The following is a 25,850-nucleotide window of genomic DNA, read 5'->3' as shown; positions in this document are numbered from 1 at the left end:
ATACCAGGGTGTAATAGAAACTTGTCCTTACACAATGAATAATCCTTTGTTTTCCCGCAATGAAACCAGATAATTCATATCATCTAGTTTTAGACTACAGACATCTGAACACATGCACTAAAACATTTGCAGTACAGAATGCACATAGTGCTGCATTGATGAATAACATTGTGAGGAAAATATACAAAACAACACTAGATATCTCAAATGGATTCTTCTGCCAAAATAGAGCGCCTGAAAGCAGGTATGTGACTGCATTTTCCACGTTAGGCTCACAGTGTCAATTTTGTCGACTCCCACAAGGATATGAGAATAGCCCTGGGTTGTTCTCAGCTCAAAATTTAGATGAAGGGGCATTGTCCTATGTGGATGATATTTATCTGATGGACGATGACTTAGAGGAACACTTGACCAGGGTGAGCACCATAATATTGGGGTTTGCCTCTGAGGGCTACAAATTTAACTTTAGAAAATCAAAAATTGCCCACCTCAACATCCTATTTCTGGGATATGAGCTTTCAAGTGAAGGAAAAAGCCTAGCAGCTAAGTTTTTAGAAAAGTATGCGCTGCTCCAACCTCCTAAATCTTTAAAAAATGTACAATTAATCCTGGGATTCCTAAACTTTGGCAGAACATACATTTTGGATTACGCAGAAAAAATAAAACATTTCTACGACTTAATAAGACCTGATTTATCAGTTAGGCAATGGATACAGGAACACACAGATATCCTTCGTTCTCAACAAGCTGACATAATAGCTTCAAAACACTTGCAGACACGCATAAACGTACGCAATCTGGTGATCCGTGTTATAGCAGGTCAATCTGGGTACACTTATTTAACCTTCAAAGAAGGAGAAACATTACCCATAGCATACAAACCACACCTGTACACAAATGCAGAAATGTGTTTTGCTTCTACAGGAAAAAATCTGACAGTAGTGCAGACTGCTGTAGCGAGAAAAAGAGCACTGGCTCAGGGGAAACGCATAATTGTCATAACTCTGGCTCCCAGCCTTAGAGGCTGTTACAAAGGCTAGCGTTCCTAATGGTAAAGCTTTACATCCAAGATGGATACAATGGGCTAAATCTCTCACTGCAACGGATGTTGAATACAGAAATGATCCCACTCTAAAAACATAAGCATTTCTGCAATATGAACAAGACTATACTCTCCCAAATAAAATAATGCCTCTAGATCAGTATGAATACATTATTTACACTGACGGATCTGCTCAGCCGGCCAAAGGAAGTAAACAGCAATACAGCGTCGCATGTGCGATTGTAAAAGGTCGTATGCTGGATGGCAAGTTCCATCCTAGCAGTATAAAGACACAGTCTCTAGGAGACTGCACGGCTCAGCTAGCAGAACTAAAAGCACTATTACTGACAGTAATAAATACGGATCGGGAGTTCCCCACACTAATTGTGTAAGATTATTTTTATTGTGTCCAGTCATACAAAGAATACCTTCATTACTGGGGTCAAAATGGGTTTAAGGACTCAAAAGGTGGCACAATTAAGCACAAAATGCTATGGGAACAGGTACCTGAGTTGAAAAATAAACTACAGAGAGCTCACGTAATACACACGCTGAGTCATCAATGTGATGGTGTTCACGTTGAAGGGAATTCATGGGCTGATGAAGCTGCGAAAGAGGCTGTACGTATGGCTTCCGTAGCTGCAGTCACTCATTAGAAAATGAGAATAGACGGAGACATTATGGTTGCTATCTTTGCTATACGCAATAACTCGGCTCGAAAAAATTGCCACTCAAGTACTCCTAAAAGTTAGATGCAAATAACATTCCCGTATTCTCAAGTTCCAGGAGTGGGGATAGAGTAATACCAAACATGGATCGCAGATTAGGTTTGATTCTAGCTGCACACGAGGGTCTAGGTTCTGCACACGCAGGGATTACCGCAACAGTTTCATTATTGAAACAGCGCTATTGGTGGCTAGGGTTAACTGAACAGATGAAGGCTTTTGTCTTAAAGTGCGAGGGAAATTTGGTTGTGGAGAGGAAAAACTGGGACTTAAAGCAGTCTTTAACAGCAAGGGTATTAGGTTCGGGTGGTAGTTGGGTCAATCACCTATATGGGGTACAGCATGCCCTCAATAACATGCCAAGAAGTTCTCTAGGGGGGGCACTCCTTATTAAGTCCTAATTGGGATGAGAATGTGGGTACCTGATCTCGACTGTGAAGGCACAGTGGCGGATGAAAAACAATTTGACATCAATAAATATTTGGCTGTTTTACAAGATCTGAACTAATCCAGAGCACTAGTAAGCAACGTGCAAGTAAAAGGGACCGCCACTGGGGAAGTCAAATCAGTCGCAGCAAGACCTGTCTGGGTCTCAAAAGTCAGGGATCTGGTCAGAGAAAAGATGGAGGACAAGAAAGAATTTGGGCCATCCTACAGAAAGCCTGTGCCTGTCCTGGCTGTCGAAGGAACAAGAACAGTACTTCTTCTGCCTCTTGCTGGCAATGATCTGATCAAACTACACTGTGGCCTATACTGAATAGTAGGCCTTGTGGGCTCCTGGGTAGCCGAGCACGTCTCTCGCTACCATATGAGAAGTTCAAACTGAAAGACTCATAAAATTTGAAGCGTCACCAATACAAAGTACTGACATGCCCAACAATGATATGGAACTTGTTCCTGTGCAAATTGAACTTCAAAACACAGATGAAAGACAAATTTCAATTTGGCCTACCACTGATGTCTACATCAATATATAAACAGGGAACCACCGTCAAATGGATCCGCTCCTTCCTCACTGGCAGAACCCAGAGGATCAGACTACCACCCTTCCTCTCCGAACCCACGGAAATCAACTGCGAAGTACCCCAAGGATCGTCCCTCAGCCCCACGCTCTTCAACATCTACATGGCCCCCCTCGTCGCCATCATCAGACAGCATAGTATCCTACGCCAACAACACCTAGCTCAACCTCTCCCTCACCAAGGGCCCCATCACCACCAGACTCAACTTACAGGAAGAAATGAAGAACGTCACAGCCTGGATGAGTAGTAGCTGCCTGAAGCACAACTCAGAAAAGACAGAGTTCCTCGTCCTCGGACCCTCCTCCTCTGTATGGGACAACACCTGGTGGCCCACCATACTCGGCAGCCCACCCAACCCCATGGACCATGCCCGGAACCTCGGCATAGTACTCGACTCCTCCCTCTCCATGACCAGACAGGTCAACGCCGTCACCTCCAGCTGCTTCAACACCCTCCACATCCTCCGAAAAACCTTCAAGTGGATTCCGCACGAGTCATGGAAGACCGTCACCCACGCACTCATAACCAGCAGACTGGACTATGAAAACGCCCTCTACGCCGGAATCAACAAAACCCTGCTCCACAAACTCCAGACCATCCAGAACACCGCAGCCAGATTCGTCCTCGGAATCCCATGGCATGAACACATCAACCAGCACCTGCACAACCTCCACTGGCTCCCCGTCGAGAAGAGAGTCACGTTCAAGGTACTCACCCACGCCTACAAATGCCTTCACAACACCGGACCCCAATATCTCAATGAGACAATCTCCTTCCACGTACCCAAGAGAAACCTCCGATCCGCTGATCTCGCCCTCACCGAAACCCCGCGCATCTGCAGAGCCAGAACAGGCGGAAGAGCCTTCTCCTACATAGCAGCCAAGACCTGGAACAAGCTCATGATCGACGTCCGATGCGCCCCCTCCCTGAACATCTTCAGGAAGATGCTCAAGACCTGGCTCTTTGACTGAACGGAGTTGCTTACCCTCTTATCCCCCTAGCGCCTTGGGACCCTCACGGGTGAGTAGCGCGCTTACAATCCCCCTGATTGATTGATTATGCCTCAACAAGAGACACCTACCAGTTCAACAGCACCCCCTGAGCTACCAAAGATTGGTCGAACTGCATCTGGCTACTTTATTGATTTTAATACCTTCTCTCTTGATCCCAGCGAACCTGAGACAATGCCAGCTCCAGTTTACCGTAAGCAACAAATTCGTGAATTCTACACTTTTCTGAAAAAGACTTACTTAGCATCACCTTGGCTCCAGCTCTGGATCATAACTGGAATATTGTTTTTTCTGTTCTGGATTGGCCTAGTGACTGTTTTTTGCTTGCTGGTGAATGGAAAATGTCTCCCAGAACGCTCTGCATTATCGAATGTGAACTTGGTCCTGAAACCTCATACATCATCTCATCGTGAACAAAGAGACTTGTTTTCTGTGAACAATACAGCTGTTCCAATTCCTGATGGTATAGTTTGGGACAAGGTTGATTATGATGTATGTGGCCCTACTGAACTTTTGAAAATACCACATTTATTTAAAATATCTCTAAATTACATCATTACCTTTGGTACATTTTCCGATGATTGGGACTTTGAAACTGTAAATAATATGTTGTCTGCTGCACTGTTGGTGGGGGAATGAAGTCCCCTTGCCTCCTGAGGGCCTCAAGACTAAAGTAGACTGCATTCCCCAAACAGCAGTGCGCCAGGAGGTGCGTTTGCAGAGTGGTGAAGAAAAGGGGCGTGACCTGTGATGACCTCTTAGCAATCCAGCTGTGGGGGTCTTACTGGCAGTGACGAGAGGGCTAGTTGGCCACCAAGGACCCTCAAGTGCCAAGGGGACTTCATCCCCCAACTAGTAGTGCACCATGAGGCTCGTTTTCAAAGTGGTGGAGAAAGGGGGCGTGGCCTCCAACAACTTCTCAGCAATCCCACTATGAGGGGCTTCCTGGAGGTAACAGGAGGGGTAGTTGGCCCCCAGGGACCCTCAATAGCCATGGGGACTTCACTCCCCTACTAGTAGTGCACCAGGAGGCGCGTTTGCACAGTGGTAGAGAAAGGGGCATAGCCTCTGACAACTTCTCAGCAATCCTGCTGTGTGGGAATTATTAAAGGTAACAGGAGGAATAGTTGTCCCCCAAAGGACGTCCTTGGGGCTCAACTTCCCCTCCTGTTACCTCCAGTAAGTACCACACAGTGGGATTGCTAAGAGGTGTTTGGAGGCCAGGCCCCTTTCTCCACCACTCTGCAAATATGGCTCCTGGTGCACTATTGGTTGGAGGGTGAAGTCCACTTTACTCCTGAGGGACCTTGGGGTCCAAGAAGCCCTCCTGGTAACTCCTCTAAGTCATACACAGCGGAATTCCTGAGAGCTGGTCATTGGCCCGTCCCCTTACTACACCGCTCTGCAAACGTGACTACTACTTTAAAAACCATAGAAATTAATTGAAAAAACCAAAGGTTACAGGGATGTTATAGTTAGCAATTAGCATTTAAAAACCCTTAGAAACTCACTGAAAAAACCAAAGGTTACAGAGACGTTATAGTAAGGAAATATAATTTTTAAAAACCTTAGAAATTCACTGAAAAAAAAAGGTTACAGGGAAGTTATAGTTAGGCTGACATTTCACTTCTACAAAACCAGAAAAATTCAGCAGTTTTAGTTAGTTCAGCTAACTATAATTCGTGCCCCCGCAATGGACTGCTTATGACCTCACATATTACATCACTCATGACATGGTCAGAGACATCACTGATGACATCTCAAATGACATCAGTGATAACCTCATCCACAACATTACTAACCACAAACTCACACCCCATAGACCCATTTATATACCCACTTCCACACAACCATTCACAAACTCATTCTCCGACCCATACCAGTACTTACACACCCATTCACTGATTCATACATCTATACACAAATCTACTCACTCACCCATACAGCCACTTATACACCCACTCACTCACTAATACAGTCACTGACAACCACTCATACACCCATTCAAAAACGGAGTCAGTCACCCATAGAGCTACTCACACACCTTCCAACTTTCCCATAGAGACAATCACACAGCCACTTATTCATCCATACAGTTACACAACCACATACCCACTTACTCATACAGATACTAACACGTACTCACTCACCTATACAGTCACTGACACAAGCACACACTCACCCATACAGCCACTTTCACATTCTCCCACTCACCCATACAGTCACTCATATACCCTAGCATTCACCTATGCTGTCCAGTCTTTCACATACCCAGTTACTCACCCATTTACCACTGACAGATCCACTCATCCACACAGCCATACACACACTCACTCACTCAAACAGTTCCTCAAACACAGACACACACTATACAGCCACTCACTCACCCACTCACTCTTCCATACAGGCAGTCATACACCCCTTCACCCACCCACAAAGACAGTCGGACACCCATACAGCTACTCAGATAACCAATCACCCATACAGCCACTCACATACCCATACCCACTCACACACCCATACAGTCACTTAGACTCCAAATGACAGACTGATAGAGACAGTCAGACAACCTAGTCAGTGGCCTATACATTCACTGGGACACCTAATCACTCACTTATACAGTCAGTCACACACTCAGTCACACACCCACAGAAACATTGATACAAACACTCATACATCCACTGATTCATTAATACACCTTGGTATATATATTTAACACTCATAAACCTTTTAAAAACAGTCACTGGATGATGTCATCAGGGATGTTGCTGACCATGTCATGAGTGATGTAATATATGAGGTCATAAGCTTTGCGGGGGTGCAAGTTTAGTTAACTCAGATAACTGTAACTGCTAAATTTCTCTGGTTATGTACGAGTGAAATGTCAGCCTAACTAGAACGTCCCTGTAACCTTTGTTTCTTTGAGTGAATCAATATATATATATATACATATACATATATATATATATATATTATCTACTGGCGGTCGCCAGTAGATAGTTATAGTTAGGACCGTGTTTCCATAGGAAATCTGCAACATTCTATTTGGAATAACTTTGGCGCCGGTTGACGAATCCTCGCGAAATTTTCAAAATAGGTGGGGCGCTCCGCTCCGCTCCTACCCTGAAAGTCTCGGGGGGATTCGTCAAGCGGGGGCTGAGAAAAAAGGGGGGTCCCAAAACGCGTTTTCCCCATGCATTTTCCCATAGGACCTTTAGTCCGAGCTACAGCCCGAACGGCTGAACAGAATTACTTGAAATTTGGCAGAGAGGTAGTCCTCAGGTCAGAGATGTGCCTTTTGCAGGTCTGGTCTAAATCTGTTCAGTAGGTCCTGAGAAAATAGCATTTAAATCAATATATATATCTGTAAGCGCGCTCCGTGCGCTTACGGTAAGCTTACCGTACGCGTACGGTGCCGTGCGCGAGCTCAATTCTGATTGGTGGTTACATGACTGTAAACATTCGAATCGGTCGAAATCAGAAAGTGTCGGCCGCCATTTTCTGTCTCTTGCACTGAAAAACAAAGGTGGATAACGTGAAAAGGGGGCAACGAAGAGAGTTGCAGACCCCCTAGCGTTTGTCAGGTGGTCCACGAAGGACCAAAAAGTACGAAAAATACATTTAATAATTTTTTTCAAAAATCGCGGAGTGCGCGTACGGTAAGCTTACCGTACGCGCACGGCAAAAAAAAAAAAAAAACGAAATAACAATCACATTTCTTAAATAAATTGAAGGACCCGAAAGGGAGAAAAAAATATTGTTACTGTGTAAAAAAAGGCGAGGCGCGCACGGTATGAACTGCGCAACGTGGGCGCTCGGTGCGCGAAGCGCACCGAGTGCCCACTGCGCGCGCACGGCGTACGAAGCGCACCGTGCGCGCAGGGTGTGCGCACGGTGAAAAATCTGAAAAAAAAATAAAAAATAAATACATAACTTAGCATTTAAAAAAACGTACAAATTCACTGAAAAAACCATAGGTTTCACACACGTTATAGTTAGGAATTAGCATTTAAAAAACCTTGAAAATTCACTTAAAAAACCATAGGTTTCACACATGTTATAGTTAGCTGTACATTTCACTCGTAAAAAACCAATGAAATTCCATGTTATAGTTAGATCAGGTAACTATAACTTGCGCGACCGCAATCCACAATGTGTCATTTCAGATGTCATCATTGATGTGATGAGTGATGTCACTGACCATGTCATGAGTGATGTAATATGTGACGTCATCAGCAGTTTATTGTGGGCGCGCAAGTTATAGTTACCTGATCTAACTATAACGTGGAATTTCATTGGTTTTTTACGAGTGAAATGTACAGCTAACTATAACATGTGTGAAACCTATGGTTTTTTAAGTGAATATATATATATATATATTACTTCCACTCCTTTAACTTGCACTCGTTGCCGCTGCAAACAGGAGCCCAGACCACGATTAAGTGCTTCAAAGGAATCTTTATTCGTCCGCTCTCAGGTAATTATACAGCCATTACGCGTTTCGAGCCCGTGGGCCCTTGATCACATGACGCTGTCATCACTCACACCTGGGCTTTTTAAACATTTTTTTCAAAGATAAATTTTTTTCATTTTAAAGTGACAAGGTGCTTAGTGGGGTTACCAATGGTATAGTGCAATGTAAAGGTAATAGACATAGAAGATGCATTCATATCTCTTGTTTTTGACATCAATAAATAAATACCACAATGATAATATTTAAAATTCAATTCACTATTTACAATAAATATATAAATAAATATATAAATATAATTTAATATATATAAAATTGTAAAAAAAGGGAAAAACTTTTGATAGAATAATAACTAAAAGCAGCCAATACTAAATTAAATGCGAAGAGATTTTATCGCTGAAACCTATTGTTGTTTTCAATAGTGATTCTTGTTATTATGACATAGTGTCTTAGTTTTACTAGGTATTGGCGATTCGGCTTATAACATTAGTATTGTTAGAGAGCCCAATTCTGTCAAACATAGAGATGTTGTTTGCTAAAACCCACATTGCATACTAATAAAATCAGTAACATTTGGCGTGTAAAAAGTGTCAAGTGCTTATTGTGTTTATTTTTCTTACCTCGTCCCTACCCAAAATGTGTGACAGTGATAAAGTACAGAGAGGCAGTTTGCAGATAGCTTCTGTATAAAATATACTATAGATATTTAGTCATTTGCATATTAATGAAAGAAATAGATTTGATAGGCGCATAAAATGGGAATGCTGGGTCTATAGACAAGTGTATAAATCCTCCGTGCTGTTTAGGCCTACAGGTTGTTTGCTGTCCAGTTGTAGGATGTATCTAGTTTCTAGTAATCTTAGGGCTTTCTCCCTATTGCCTCCTCTTTTATTGTGTGGCACATTGTCAATCAAAAAGTATTTTAAACCTTTGGGGTCCCCATTATGGGATTCTTCAAAGTGACGTGCCACAGGGTATGTGTGATCTTTGTTCTTGATGGCTCTCATGTGTTGAAGTATTCGTTTGTGGCCTTGGAGAACTGTACTTCCAACATATTGAAGGCCACAAGGACACTCCAGCACGTAGATCACATATTCTGTTTTGCATGTCAGAAATCTGTGTATGGGCAATTCTTTGTCACTAAAGGGTGTTCTATAGGACCGTTTGTTTTCTCCATATTGACATGCTTTACATACCATACATTTGAAAAAACCAGTGCGTTGCTCTAACCAGGTGGTTTTTTTACATACAAAAGGGTCATTGTGGACTAACTCGTCTCTCATCGAGGGTCCTTTGCTGTATGTGATTGTTGGTTTATTCACTAGACAATGGCCAATAATGGGATCACCTAGTATGAGTGGCCAGTTGTCTTTAATGATTTTACTGATGGCCCTCGATTGTTTACTGTATTCCATTATAAATCGGAATATTTCCGTATTGACAGCAGTTTCATTGGTGGGACTAACATTGATGATGTTGTTATCAGTCTGTGATGTCAAAAGACTGTCCCTACTGATTTTGCTGCATCTCTTTATGGCCATATCTATAGTTTTTTTAGAATAGCCCCTCTCAAGGAATCGTTTGGTGCTTGCCACCTGGGCACTGTAAAAATCATTTTCATTGCTGCTTATACGTTTCAATCTTAGCATCTCCCCATATGGTATACTCTGTATAAGATGTCTAGGGTGAGAGCTAGTGGCATGTAGTATGGCATTTCCCGCCGTTTTTTTGCGGTGAAGTTTAGTGGCAATTGACCCATATTTTATATATACCTCAACATCAAGGAATTCCGCCCTTTGCTCACTGATGTTGGCTGTGAATTCCAGATTTAAGTTGTTGGAATTAAGTTTATTGACGAACCTCTCTGCCTCTGACCGGGTCCCCTGCCAGACGATAAAGAGGTCGTCAATATATCTAAGCCAAAGTTTGACATGTGTGTTCATAATTTGTTCATGTTCTTTATGGAGGACCAACTCCTCCCACCAGCCCATGTGTAAACATGCATAGCTGGGGGAGAAGCTGGCCCCCATCGTAACGCCCCGTAGTTGTTGGTATAATGTGTTTCTATACATGAAAATATTGTTGTTAAGACAGAACTCAGTCATGTCTTTGAGCATTTTGTTATGATTTGAACATTGTGAGGGTCTTTGGTTGAGGTAATGTAGTAATGCCCTGATGCCATCTTGATGATTGATAGACGTATAGAGTGAGGAGACATCTAAAGTAATTAATAAGTAGTCAACATTCCAACTGAAGACTTTGATTTTGGATAAAAAGTCACCAGTATCCCGAATATATGATGGTAACTGATGTACAAAGTTCTGGAGAAAAAAGTCTACATATTTGGATGTTCGTTCTAACAGGCTGTTCCTCGCCGAGATAATAGGTCTCCCTGGTGGATTCGTGGGATCCTTATGTATTTTGGGGATGAAGTATATAATTGGGGTTGTTGGATGATCATTGCGGAGATAGAGGTATTCATCCTGTGTAAGCAGTCCTGCATTTTTCCAAGTGATCAGCTTCATCCTGTAAGTATTGTAGGTGTTTCTCAGGGTTAACTGATCACTTTTGCGGTAGCACACTTTGTCTTGTAGTTGTTTCATAGCTTCCTCATTATAATCAGATTTTTTCCATAGGACTAGATTGCCTCCCTTGTCTGAGTTTCGAATGACAACATCAGAATGATTTTTTAACTTATTCATCAGTACATGATATTGAATCTCTGTCTTATTTTTCTTGGTTCTGGCATTTCTTTGTGTCCTATGATTGAGTTTTTTTATTTGACCGACCACATGTTCATGGAAGATTTCGATTCCATCTCGAGGCATAATAGGATTAAAAGTTGAAGTAGGTTTAAATTTAAATATATATATATATATATATATATATATATATATATATATATATATATATCAAAAAAAGATTCCTTTTAAGAAAGGAAAGTCGACAACTTGTCTGTTGCGCTCAGTATTTTATTGTCAGCACAAACGTTAGACGCGTTTCGCCTGTAGAACAGGCTTGTTCACTAACAGTTCACATAAAGTTATCAGCCATTTTTAAACAAAACAGTAATTGCGTGACACGTGACAAACTACAAAATCATAAATAGTGAAAACAGACTGGTAGTTCTTTATGAAAATATCTCGTGTATCAGCTCTCATGATTGCATTCAAGACAGTTAATGTATTATCCTGACAATTTCATGCCTCAAGACTACCTGTAAATTATGAAGGGTCATTAATGTACCGATTTCGAAATTTGAGGCAAACGTGTCACACTTTTAAATAAAATTTGATGACATGCCAGGATATATACATACACACACATATATATATTAGCTACTGGCAGTCGCAAGTAGGTAGTTATAGTTAGTACCTAGTTTCCATAGGAAAAGCATTTTTTGATTTGCCAACAACTTTGGCGCCGTTTGACGAATCTTCATGAAATTTTCAAAACTAGTGGGGCGCTCCGGTAAGTTTCGGGGTGATTCGTTAAGTGGGGAACGAGAAAAAAAGGGGGTCCCAAAACATGTTTTCCCCATGTTATTTTCTAGGAAACTTTAGACAAAGCTACAGCCTGAACTGCTGAACGGAATGGTGTAAATCTAGTCAGTAGTTCCTGAGAAATTAAAGAAAGAAAAAGTTTTGACATCTGTGGCTAAGGAGGGTTTGTGAACCCTCCCGACCATGAGCTTTATTCTAACTGGCTGCCAACACTCCGAACCAGGAAGTGTTGGCAGCCATCTTGTGACACGGTAGAACCAAGTCACAAGAAAACAGTGGAAAAAACATTTAAAAAAAAGAAAAGGGGGCAAGGTAGAAACACCCTGACCCCCTAGGCCTGCTCAGGGGGTCCCACAAGGACCACCAAGGCCAGAAAAAGCATTTTTTATAAATAATTTTGGCGGAAATCACAATGGGGTTGCGAATCCCGCCGAAATTATTTAAAAAAATGAAGCGCAGGCTCCCGTGCTTCGTTTAAAAAAAGCCCCTAGGTGGGTCAGGTCCAGGGGGCACTGCCAATTTATTAGCGTGGGCCCGCGGGGGCCCCCGCAGCCCTGGGGACCGCCACCTCCCCGAGGCTGTGATAAGGAATACATGGGGGTCCCGATCCCCCCCACGCTGCCCCGGGGACCGCCACCTCCCCGGGGCTTTAATAAAAAACTGCGGGGGGCACGGGGCCCCCCCCGCAGCCCCGGGGACCGCCACCTCCCTGGGGCTGTGAAAAGAAAGCATTAGGGGGTCCTAATCCCCCGCACGCTGCCCCCGGGACCACCACCTCCCCAGAGCTCTTTCTTAAATTAAAACATGTGTGGGGGCTCGAGCCCCCTACACACCCCGGAGACCACCACCTCCCCGGGGCACTCTAAATTTAAAATCGGGGGTCCGTTACGGACCCCAGGCCCTGGGGACCACCACCTCCCCGGGGCTTTTAAAATGAAGGGAGGGGGGCTGCACACCCCCCCCTCCTGGAGCCCATGATGGCCCTGGGGACCACCACCCCCGAGGGCTGATTCCTGCAGTGTCTCAGGGTGCCCACGCCCGGAACACTGCTGTTTGCAATGACAGGGCGTGAGCCGTGCGGCTCCCGTCCTGTCATTGCAAACTCTGCTTTGCTTCGTTGCAGCGAGAGCAGGGAAAACTGCTTTCGCTTCAAGGGAGCAAAGCAGGATTGCTTTTCCACAAGGCGAGCTGCATGTCAACAGCTCCCCTTGTGGAAAGCAATGCTGGCTCCCGCAGGAGGCGGGGAGCCGGCAGGAACGTGAGGGCATTGGGGCTCCCCCCATGGTCCCCAACGCTGAGGGCCAGCCCTGGGGGATGGGGTCCCCGAGGCCAGAAGTGGCCCGGGAGAGGGCCCAGCGGCCCCCCTCCCCTGAGAAAAAAAATAACATTAAAAAAATGAAAGGCCGGCCCCGGGGGATGGGGTCCCCGGGGCCAGAAGTAGCCTGAGAGGGGGGCCACGTGTCTCCCCTCCCCAATAATAATAAAAAACAAGCATTGGCATAGCCAATAGGTCTCGCTTTTGGGACCTTATAAGTATTTAGTTATGCAACACAATATCCTTAGTGCAACAACATCAACTGTTGCATGGCTAAACACTTATAATGTCCGAAAAGCGAGACCTATTGGCTATGCCAATGCTTGTTTTTCTTGGTTGTAAGCAGGACTATTCACCAAGACTTCTTCACTATGAATCAGGACATGACACAGATCCTCAGAAATGTTGAAGTGTGTTGTAAATCAAGGGAGTTAAACCAGTAAATACTTTGGACAAAAAACAATATTTTCGAGTAAAAGATCACATATTGCAACAGGGCGAATTTTTCTGTTTTGCTGATTTTATAAGTTTTGGGGGGATATCTGAATATATATTTGTTCTCCCTGTCTTTACAGGTTCTGTTTTAAAATACTTCTTCCCTTGAAGAAGGGCATAACCAGTAACCACAAAACTTTCCAATTCACTTTAGTACATTAAGGATAATTTTGGAAAAAAGCCACATACTACTAGGTAAAGATCAGACTTTGCGAGTGAGCTATATTTCTTTTATTTGGAGGTGTTGTGTGTTTTATTTCTACAGGTGACATGTAGATATTTCTTTCCTTATTGTTACAGGCTCCATTCTTTGGAGTCCATCCGAGTGAATCTGGACATAGAAAGGATTTTCAGTAAAGCGAGAGCGTTTGGTTTATAGACCCACTCACCAGCAGAGAGAGCCAAGTGAAGACCTCAGAGAAAAGATGTTCACATTCAGGTCAAAGAGCACAAATTGCAATGTATTTATATGGCTTGGTTTGGGTATTTTTGCAGTTTGTGTGCGATCGAATGAAATACTGTTTCTTATCTCTGTTACCGATACTAGATTACAATCAGTGGTTTATTCGAGGGTTTGCATATAGCAATAATTAATGATTAATGCTGAAACCGACGGAGATGGTCTTTGGTAAAGACTCTCTAATTCGTAAATTTATGATCAGTCAGGAAGAAAATTATACTTCGGAGTCAGATTAAAGGCTGTCCAAAATGCTGCCTGTCCATCTGAGAGAAAACATAAGCTTGCATCTTTCCGTAAACTTCTATACACTTGTTCAGATTAGATATGTTCGGAAAAACTGTTATGGCAGTATTATATTCCACTAAGTCCCACCTAGCTCTTTTTCATGGCATAGAGAAACCCTGCGTGCATTTCGTTATATACGTAACAGTTTCGCTGGCTTTAAATAACAGGGTCACAGCAACCTGGAATGATGCAAGGAATCTAAGAGCGACTGGTAGGGTGGTTGTGCAGGGAGAGCAAATTAAATAAACAATTTTAGCCTTCTTTTACTTGAGAAAGCTAATCGTGTACCCTGCTGCAACCAAATAACTAATGGTGATGCATTTTACTATTAACTCCAAAGTAAAATCAATGTAACTTTTGCCCAGCAGGTGGCGCTTGTGCCTTATCAATTGCACGCAAACTTTAAAAGCTGCTAAAACACTGTAATCTTCGCTGTTTAAACAGAACAGAGCACTGGAGACCTGGTTAACCGATATTCCCTGCCGTGATTTCCATTATTATCGTGCTATTGGCCACGATTAGGATTTAGGCACTGAACTGGGAAAGACTGGCAGAATAGCATGATGAAATGCTGCGTTTTTCAGAGCATCCCAACCAAATAATAACGAACAATAAAGGAAGTAAAGGGTACATTAGTTAAGATAACTATAGCAACTTTAGCAAGCAAGAACTGCGTCATTTAATATTCACTGTAAGTTTGCAACTATAAAGAGCCAAACACCGGAAACATCAATTTTGACAAAAAAATACATATATATGTATATATTTATGTGCTTTGTAGTGTAGACGTCACCGGTCAATAAGAATGATACTGCATACAATAAAATCCGTTTATTAGCATTATGCCAGTTCCGAGGTACTTAGCATTGGCCGCGTGGCCGTGAATGGGACACTGCCGCACGGCCCGTGAAAGTGAATGTGATCGCGATCAAAGACAGATGGCGGCAGGGCCACCAAAAGCCTCTGGCAGCACTTCGAAAACCCACACACTAAATTTCTCGCAGAGCAGCGCATGCGCTGACTCAGCGAGACCTAAAAAAATAAGGAAAGGCCGGCCCCGGGGGATGGGATCCACGGGGCCATAATTGCCCTTAGGAGGGGGGCCACGCGGCCTCCCTCCAAATAAAAAATAAAACTAAATTCTGGCAATGCCCCGGGAAATGGGGTCCCCGGGGCCATAATTGGCCTCGGGAGGGGGGCCACGCAGCCCCCCTTCCTTAAAAAAAAATTATAAATAAAAAAAGAGGGTGGCCAGACCCCGGGGATGGGGTCCCCGGGGCCATAATTGGCCTCGGGAGGTGGCCACGCAGCCCCCCTCCTGTTTTTTTTATTTTTAAAAAGGGGTCAGGCCCAGGGCCCCAAAAATAGTAAAAGAAGGGGTGCCACACAGACCCCTTCTAAAAAAAAAAAAAGAGAGGTGGTCCAAGGCCATGCCCCCTTTTTACACCACTCTGCAATGCTGCTCTGTGGCGCTTACCGGAGGTACCTGGTGGGCTAGTTGGTCCCCAGGGACCCACAGGATTGAAGGGGACTTAATCCCCCAACTTAGAAGGCGCCAGGGGGCGCGTTTGCGGAGTGCTGCAGGGAGGGGCGGGACCTGATATGTCAAGTGTGCAAACACAACCCCTGGCGCGTTGTAAATTGGGGGATTAAGTCCCCCTGAATCCTGAGGGTCCCTGGGGGCCAACTAGCCCACCAGGTACCTCCAATAAGCGCCACTGTGCTGCGTTGCAGAGAGGTGTAAAAAGGGGCGTGGTCTCATACACCTCTCTGCAATGCAGCTCTGTGGCGCTTACCTCCCTGCAGCACTCTGCAAACGCGCTGGGGCGCGTTCTAAGTTGGGGGATTAAGTCCCCTTGAGTCCTGAGACTCCCTGGGGACCAACTAGCCCACCAGGTACCTTCAGTAAGTGCCACAGAGCTGCGTTGCAGAGAGGTGGCCTGAGGCCACGTCCCTTTTTACACCTCTCTGCAACGCAGCTCAGGGGCGCTTAATGGAGGTACCTGGTGGCCTAGTTTGACTCCAGGGACCCTCAGGATTCAAGGGGACTTAATCCCCCAACTTAGAACACACCACGGGGCATGTTTGCAGAGTGCTGCAGGGAGGGGGTGGGCCTGATATAACAAGTTAGCAATCCTGCTGTGTGGAACTTACTGGAGGTAATAAAAGGGGTAGTTGGCCCCTAAGGTTGACGTTGGGGGCTAACTATCCCTCCTGTTACTTCTGCTAAATCCCACACAGTGGGATTGCTAAAATGTGTATGAAGGCCACGCTCACCTTTCTCCACCACTCTGCAAACGCGACGGATATGTTATAGTTAGAAGTTAGCATTTAAAAAACCATTGAAATTCACTGAAAAAACCATAGGTTTCAGGGATGCTATATTTAGAAAATAACACGCGCTGTCTATTTGCTCTTACACGCCGTGAGGGGAACGGCTGGTACTCACCCTCGCTGCTCCAGTCTCTCCTGTGTGCTGGGTTGCCCTGCTCCTCTGCATAATTCATAGCCATCACCGTGAGGGGAACGGTCCGGTGACTGAATTACACCTTCCAGGGGCAGCGCGCGGAACGCGGCAGGTGTCACCAGAGGGCGCCAGAGGCCCTCATAAGCTACGAACGCTTCCCGCAGCGCGGGACGCGCTGTCTATTTGCTCTTACACACCGTGAAGGGAACGGCTGGTACTCACCCTCGCTGCTCCAGTCTCTCCTGTGTGCTGGGTTGCCCTGCTCCTCTGCGTACTTTATAGCCATCACCGTGAGGGGAACGGTCCAGTGACTGAACTACACCTTCCAGGGGGCAGCGCGCGGAACGCGCCAGGTGTCACCAGAGGGCGCCAGAGGCCCTCATAAGCTACGAACGCTTTCCGCAGCGCGGGACGCGCTGTCTATTTGCTCTTACACGCCGTGAGGGGAACGGCTGGGACTCACCCTCGCTGCTCCAGTCTCTCCTGTGTGCTGGGTTGCCCTGCTCCTCTGCGTACTTCATAGCCATCACCGTGAGGGGAACGGTCCGGTGACTGAACTACACCTTCTAGGGGGCAGCGCGCGGAACGCGCCAGGTGTCACCAGAGGGCGCCAGAGGCCCTCATAAGCTACGAACACTTCCCGCAGCGCGGGACGCGCGCGGGCTCGCCCGGGCTAAGCCCGGGCCAAGGGCGGGCCCGTCCTTGCCCGTCATCGCCTGGAGGAGGCTGGGCTGGGCAAGCCCTCTAACTTCTGGTTTCCCGGTTATCATATCTGTTCACCAGTCACAAGGTACTGAATCCTAACCTGATTATTGGTTTGTACACCTATTCACTTATTGTTCCTGTGCTATGATGGCTTCTAAAGTCCCTCCCCTTCGTAGACAGGGGAAACGTGCATGTGCAGCAAAGCGCCCTGGGCCAAAGTTAAACCCACCCTCACCATCCTTACCTACTCCTATTGATCTAATGCTTCAGAAGGCGATTGGAGTCGTTACCTCCGAAATCGAACAGACTGAAAGACGCCTCTCGATTACTCCAGACTGTTTTCAACTGACTCACACACCTCCGAATGATTCAGTGAACCCTATAGAATTGAACTGCTGCCAAAAGGAGGATATTATTAATTCTGATTTTCTCTTAAATTCAAACTCTGAGACTGCAATTGAGGGTACTACTCTTAAATCCTCTAGACCTAGGAAGAGGAAATTAGCCATACAAGGGGGCTCTAAAGGGAAAAAACCAAGAGGAAGACCTGCCCAAGGCTCCGGGCACACCTCTCCCAAATCCCTCCCATCTCTGTCCTACCCTCCCTGGGCCCAAGCACTACTGGCGGATTTATTAGCCCAGTGCCGAGTGATTGTGAGGGAAGAGATTGCCCCCATTCTTCACTACTTCCAAAATCCTACACTTATCAATAGTATATCCCAGGCCCATTCCAATCAGGAATCTATGCCTACTCACATAGTACCCATACAAAAGCACGGGCCTCTGTCCACACAGAATCTACCTTCCACCTCGGCCTTGCAGTTCCATGCAGCTACCAAGCAGGCCCAGGATCGGTTTTCTCAAAATCTCGAAGCCTGTAGTAATAACTTTGCTGTGACTTCAACTGTTGGCCAAGGCCGGGCTAGCCCATCCTCACAAACTTTACAAGATAATATTTATTGTCCTGTACGTGAGACACCAATCCACAATTTTCCTATAATAAGAAATGTACCTGACACTGCCAAAAGCGTTTCTTTACCTGCCACAGGGAATCCAGGGGGGGGGGGAAGGTTATCTGACACCACAAACCTGTCTTCCTACAATTAATTTACCCCCGAAAGCAGCTCCTTATGCAATTATACTGGCAGGATTACCAGAATTGAAAAATGGCCAGAGAGAATCCCATCTGGAACTACGTAATAAGATCTTGTTCTGGTTGGCCAAAAATAAGCAATTTCCATACAGTAAGGCAGGTGACATCTTGATGGTAAGGCGGGATGCTTGGGTGGGCCCTACACACAAGTCCATTGATGGGGACTGTGTGATTATAAATTTTAGATCTCCAGAAATCATTCGAAGCTTATTAATGCAACAACCGATCAATAGGGACTTTTCTGTGAAAATATTTGTCCTTACTCTTGATTTCTTTTATCCATGTCCCTGGAGGACGGGCGCCCCCCAGCCTTTAATTAATTTCGAAAGACTAGGCTTGACTCCCCAGCTCATTCCTGTCAGTCTGCAACACCATTCTCCCCTCTTCAATATTCCTGTATCAAATCGGTATGCCCTATTGGAGGAAGTTGATTGACTCGCTAGGCTAGACGACCTGTACTTGGGAGATATGCTTCAGGTCCCTTCGTTAATGCTGGTGGCCATTATTCTGGCCTCCCTGCCACAGTTACCTATCCTGTTCATTCTACTAATACTTCGGGGTTCAGTACCACCTTAGATCCCATTTCCTCTCCTCCAAAATTAGATACATTAAGGCATGATGCAATTGTGGGTTCCTCTCACCTTTTACCTACCTTCCCTCCACGCTTTCAGACGGTGAGCAGTGCTATTAAACTTGTAAGTGATTATTATACCCTCTCCTGTTGTAACTATGGAGTTAAGGCCCCTCAATGATAAAGGCCCTGAACCTTCGGCATCTGTCAATAAATTCTCCATTCTGTCGTGGAATGTGGCGGGGCTTCGCAACAAAATGGATCTACCAGACTGGGGATCCTTTATCGATCAGTCCGATGTCTGCCTGTTCCAGGAGACTTGGCTTAGGGAGGATTTATTTTTTCGGTTAGGTTTTCTCTCTGTCAATAACTTGGCCACAATTGCCGAGAGGGGCAGACCCTCTGGGGGTATGATTTTTTTAATTGGTTCTCATCTAGGCTGTTCTGTGTCCCAAGTAGATACTTTTCCCCCTGATCTGCAATGTGTCAGACTTTCTTTTTCATCTAAATTTAGTCTGACCCTTATCAATGTCTATTCTCGTCCCACTCAGACGGGTAAAGAATCACCAACTTTTGGACATTCTAGATAAATTTTTACCTACAGTACAGGGAGAGACCATTTTGATCGTTGCTGGGAATTTCAATTGCCAGTATGAACCCTTGCCGGGCATCGTGGAGTCTATCACCTCTGAGGAGGATTCACTCTGGTCTATCCCTGATCTCCAAGTTTCTCCGATTAAGGCATGGACACCACTTGCCCTCCAGTTGAACTCCATTACTATGGCTCATTCTTTGAGAGCCTGTAATGGTCGTTCTCAATCCGATATAGAGGGTAGACCCACCTTTAATCGTCCTGGCCAGACTTCCCGTATTGATTACGTTCTGGTAGAGACAAGGACCTGGCCTAGGCTAATCGATTTCACGATTCTCCCACGCCACGACAGTGACCATGATGCTCTTGTCCTTGATCTAAGTCTCCCTGAGACGGGCTCAAAAATAGAGGAAAGAGCAGACAATCGAGGTATCCCCCTTCTCTCTAATGATAGAAGAAGGATCAAGTGGCCAATGGTGAAAAGGTCTCCTGATAAATTGACCATTCTCTATCAAGTCGTCTATCAGGCGCTTTTAGAACTAAGCAGACACTTGGACCAGGGCCAGGACTCGTTCTCCTACCAGATATATCATATCCATTCAGGTTTTGTGACCGCCCTCGCCGAACTATTAAATCCCTTATCGGCCAAACCAAGGAAGCATAAGCAGACTCTTACCTTGTTTGACCATAATTGCAAGACTGCAAAGGGGGCACTTCTGGAAGCTATTAAATCTCTGAACAGACCATCTATAAGACAAAAGAGACTGGATTATAAGAAAGTGTTAACTGAGGCTGAAAAGAACTGGGATAACAACAAATGGGATGCTATAAAATCGGTCCTGGGGAATAGGGATATGAGGGAATTCTGGTCAATAATTAGAAACGGCACTGGGACTGGCCTAAGGGCAGATGATCCCAATATCGCACCAGAGAAATGGGTTGAGCATTACCAATCGTTGTATGCTCCTTTGATAGCACCCAACCTTACTCTCGACCCTCTCCCTCAGCTACTGCCCCAGAACAACGATAACACACCAGAATGTTCCCTTGAGAATCAATCCCCTCTTCACACTTCTATAGAAGCATCCAATTTTAAAGTCACATTGACGGAGGTTGAATCTGCTATAAAAAGGCTCCCAGTAGGTAAGGCGCCTGGCCTTGATAACATCCCTGGTGATCTTTGTAAGGATCAAATAGCGATTTGGGTTCCATACCTCTGTTATCTGTTCAATGCCATAATCATGGGAGCCAAACTACCGGACACCTGGGTGGGAGCCGAGATTATACCAGTTTTTAAAAAAGGATCCCCCTTATTACCGGCCAATTATCGACCGATTAGCCTGATCGATGTAAGCCAAAAATTATTTTCACGTATTGTACTCGATCGGCTACAGACCTGGATGGAGGATCAGATGATCCTTAGTCGTTATCAGGCAGGTTTTAGGGAAAATACATCTACAGTTGACCAGTTATTAAGGCTTCAACTCTTACACTGGAAAACCGTAGGAATAGAGGGTGGCAGCCTCTATTTAATTTTTGTTGACCTTAAATCTGCCTTTGACCTGGTACCCCGCCAAATATTATGGGCAGTGATGAAGTATATGGGGGTTCCAGCCAACCTTCTTAACATCATTAGGCGGCTCCATTCAGATAATTTTGCACAAGTCAGGAGTGGCAAAAGGGGCGGGCTAACAACTAGATTTCCAGTTAAGAGAGGTGTAAGACAGGGTTGTGTTCTGGCCTCCACCCTATTCTGTCTTTTTGTTAATGCACTTATTAACCACCTTAAAGGGGTTAAAGACATTGATGCCCCAAAGTTACTTAATGATCAGGTGGTAGCACTAATGTTCGCCGATGATACCCTTTTACTGTCTAAATCGCCCATGGGTATCCAACGTGCCCTGGACAGTTTTGCCAATTTTTGCCTTATAAGAGGATTGGAGATTAATACCCAAAAGACCAAGTTTATGGTCTGCAATCCTCCTAAGACCAGATGTGCCAACCCCTCATTGAATGGCACAGTATTGGACAGGGTCACTGTCTTCGAATATCTGGGCATTACTCTGACTGACAGAATGGATTGGGGCCCACAACTGGCAAAAGCTAAACTAAGACTGGTACAAACCACAGGCGGTATTTTAAAACTCCATAGAGAATCTGCATTTAAGCCTATCGCCTCAATTGTGGAAATCTATAGAGCCCAAGCACGTGGTGCTATCTTGTATGGGGCCACTCTTTGATACCCGACATTTGTAAGTCTGAAAATTCATTCTTTAGATCACTGCTGGCTTTACCATCTAGCACCCCTCTTATTCCTATTAGAATGGATTTGGGTATTAGACCCATAGAAGAAGAAGTTGCTTTACGGCCTCTACTTTATTGGCGCAGACTATGGGTCATCCCGGAGCTATCGCACTTTAGAGACGAAACCTTAGAGATACTGGGCCTTTTGGGATCCCACAAATTGCCCTGGTTTGCTTTTATAAAAAATGAAAGCAGGAGATTGGGCATTCCAGACTTTTGGACCAATCCTGCTCTATCCTGTGCTGAGTTGTCTCGTGCTGATCTGGTTCACTTACACCGCACGTGTAGTTCCACGGCCATTCTCAGTAACCCTGGGCTGGGCTCGCTTACCCTAGACTTCCTGAATTTAAAAACTATCTATAGAGTGGAGCCGTTTCTTGACGAGATCTTGCCCACTCCTGCCAGAAAACTCTATCTACAGTTCAGATATGGCACACTTCCACTTAGGGCCTTTTCTTATAAATGGATGATTGACAAGTCCATGGAATGTCCGACCTGTGGGGTCAAGGAAGAGTCTGTTGCCCATGTTTTTTTTTCTGCACGGGGTACAAACTCTTACGACAACGATGGCTCGTTTTACCTTGTAGAAACCTTGGGGTCACCAACTATAAACAGGCACTTAGAATATTCCAAACTAACACCTCCACACCAATAGTCTTTTCGGTCTCACGCTTTATTATTGCTATGTGGCGCAGGAGAAGACTCTTTTTATAATTCTTCAGTTTTATACAAATCAGCTTAGAACAGTTTATTTGTTCCTTTTTTCATCTTTTTACCTCTAGTTCTTAATTGTAAATAAATTGTACATTATGATGTCATGTTGTGCTTTTATAAATGTCTGTAGTATTTGATATTTTATTGTCTATCTTTTAGGGTCTCTGACCGAAATAAAGATTATTTGACTGGCTGAAAATAACATTTAAAAAACCATTGAAGCAAAAGAAGTGCAGAAAGAGGCAACAGAGGTGCAGAAACAAGCAAGAGAAGTGCAGAAAGAGGCAAGACAATTGCAAAAAGAGGCAAGAGAATTGCTGAAAGAAGCAGCAGAGGAGTACAAAGAAGCAAGAGAAGTGCAGAAAGAGGCAAGTAAGGTGCAGAAAGAGGCAAGAGAGGTGCAGAAAATGGCAAGAGAACTGCAGAAAGAGGCAAGAGGGATGCAAAAAAGGGAAGAAGGGTGCATATAGAAGCAAGAGAGGTGCAGAAAGAAGCAAGAGAACTACAGAAAGAAGCAAGAGAGGTACAGAAAGAACCAAGGGAAGTGCAGAAAGAAGCAACAGAGGTGGAGAAAGAGGGAAGACGAGTGCAGAAAGAGACAATAGGGGTGCCGAAAGAAACAAGAGAGGTCCATAAGGAGGCAAAAGAAGTGCAGAAAGAAGCAACAGAAGTACAGAAAGAGGCAAGAGAGGTGCAGAAAGAGGCTAGAGGGGTGCAGAAAGAGACACAACAAGATCAGAAAGAAGCAACAGAGGTGCAGAAGGAGGCAAAAGAACTGCAGAAAGAGGCAAGAGAGTTGCAGAAACAGGCAAAAGGGGTGCAGAAAGAGGGAACAGGAGTGCAGACAGAGGCAAGAGAGGTGCAGAAAGATGGAAGAGGGGTACTGAAAGAGGCAAGAGGGATGCATAAATTTGCAACAGAGGTGCAGAAAGAAGCAAGAGCAGTGCAGAATGAACCATCGGAGTGCAGATAGAGGCAAAAGTGGTACTGAAAGAGGCTAGAGAAGTGCAGAAAGGAGCAACAGAGGTGCAGAAAGAGGCAAGAGAACAGCAGAAAGGGGCAATAGAGGTGCAGAAAGAAGAAGGAGACATGCACAAAGAGGCAAGAGGGGTACAGAAAGAGGCAAGGGGGTGCAGAAAGAAGCAACAGAAGTACAGAAAGAAGCAACAGAACTGCTTAAAGAGGCAAGTGGGGTGCAGAAAGAGGCAAGAGAAGTGCAGAAAGAGGGAACAGGGGTACAGAAAGAGGCAAGAGGGATACAGACATTTGCAAAAGAGGTGCAGAAAGAAGCAAGAGCAGTACAGAAAGAACCAACAGAGGTGCAGAAAGAGGGAAGAGGGTACAGAAAGAGGCAAGAGAGGTACAGAAAGTTGCAAGAGAAGTTCAGAAAAAATCAACAGGGGTGCAGAAAGAGGCTAGAGGGTTGCAGCAAGAGGCAAGACAAGTGCAGAAAAAAGCAACAGAGGTACAGAAGGAAGCAAAAGAACGGCAGAAAGAGGCAAGAGAGTTGCAGAAACAGGCAAAAGGGGTGCAGAAAGAGGGAACAGAAGTTCAGACAGAGGCAAGAGTGGTGCAGAAAAATGGCAGAGGGGTTCTGAAAGAGGCAAGAGGGATGCATGCATTTGCTACAGAGCTGCAGAAAGAAGCAAGAGCAGTGAAGAATGAACCAACCGAGGTACAGAAAGAAGCAAAAGTGGTACCGAAAGAGGCTAGAGAAATGCAGAAAGAAGCAAAAGAGGTGCAGAAAGAGGCAAGAGAATACCATGAAAAGGCAAGAGAGGTGCGGAAAGAGGAAGGAGAGGTGCACAAAGAGGCAAGAGGGGTACAGAAAAACGCAAGGGATGCAGAAAGGGGCAAGAGACGTGCCGAAAGAAGCAGGAAAGGTGCAGAAAGAGGGAACAGGGGTACAGAAAGAAGCAAGGGGATACATAAATTTACAAAAGAGGTGCAGAAAGAAGCAAGAGCAGTGCAGAAAGCACCAACAGAGGTACAGAAACAGGCAAGGGAAGTGCAAAAAATGGCAAGAGAACTGCAGAAGGAGGCAAGAGGGATGCAAAAAAACGGAAGAAGGGTGCATAAAGAAGCAACAGAGGTGCAGAAAGAAGCAAGAGAAGTGAAGAAAGAAGCAAGAGAGGTGCAGAAAGAGGGAAGACAAGTGCAGAAAGAGACAACAGGGGTGCAGAAAGAAGCAAGAGAGGTGCAGAAAGAGGCAAAGGAAGTGCAGAAAGAAGCAACAGAAGTACAGAAAGAAGCGACAATGGTGCAGAAAGAGGCTAGAGGGGTGCAGAAAGAGGCAAGAAAAGTGCAGAAACAGGCAAAAGCGGTGCAGAAAGAGGCAGGAAAACAGCAGAAAAAGGCAAGAGAGGTGCAGAAAGAGGAAGGAGATGTGCATAAAGAGGCAAGAGGGGCACAGAAAGAGGCAAGGGGGTGCGGAAGAAAGCAAGAGAAGTGCAGAAAGAAGCAAGAGAGATGCAGAAATTTGCAAAAGAGGTGCAGAAAGAAGCAAAAGCAGTGCAGAAAGAACCAACAGAGGTACAGAAAGAGGCAAGAGGGGTACAGAAAGAAGCAAGAGAAGTGCAGAAAGAAGCAAATGAGATGCAGAAAGAGACAAGAGAGGTGTAGAAAGAGGGTGGAGGGGTGCAAAAAGAGGCAATATGGGTGCAGGAAGAAGCAAGAGAGGTGCAGAAAGAAACAAGAGAAGGACAGAAAGAAGCAACAGGGGTGCAGAAAGAGGCTAGAGGGGTGAAGAAAGAGGCTAGAGGGGTGAAGAAAGAGGCAAGACAAGTACAGAAAGAAGCAACAGATGTGCAGAACGAGGCAAAAGAACTGCAGGAAGAGGCAAGAGAGTTGCAGAAACAGGCAAAAGGGATGCAGAAAGAGGGAACAGGAGTGTAGACAGAGGCAAGAGAGGTGCAGAGAGACAGAGGAGGGGTACTGAAAGAGGCAAGAGGGATGCAGAAATTGGCAACAGAGGTGCAGAAATAAGCAAAAGCAGTGCAGGATGAACCAACAGAGG

The sequence above is a fragment of the Triturus cristatus genome, chromosome 12 (assembly GCF_964204655.1).
Source record: "Triturus cristatus chromosome 12, aTriCri1.1, whole genome shotgun sequence".
NCBI lineage: Eukaryota > Metazoa > Chordata > Amphibia > Caudata > Salamandridae > Triturus > Triturus cristatus.
This window is presented reverse-complemented; position numbering follows the sequence as displayed.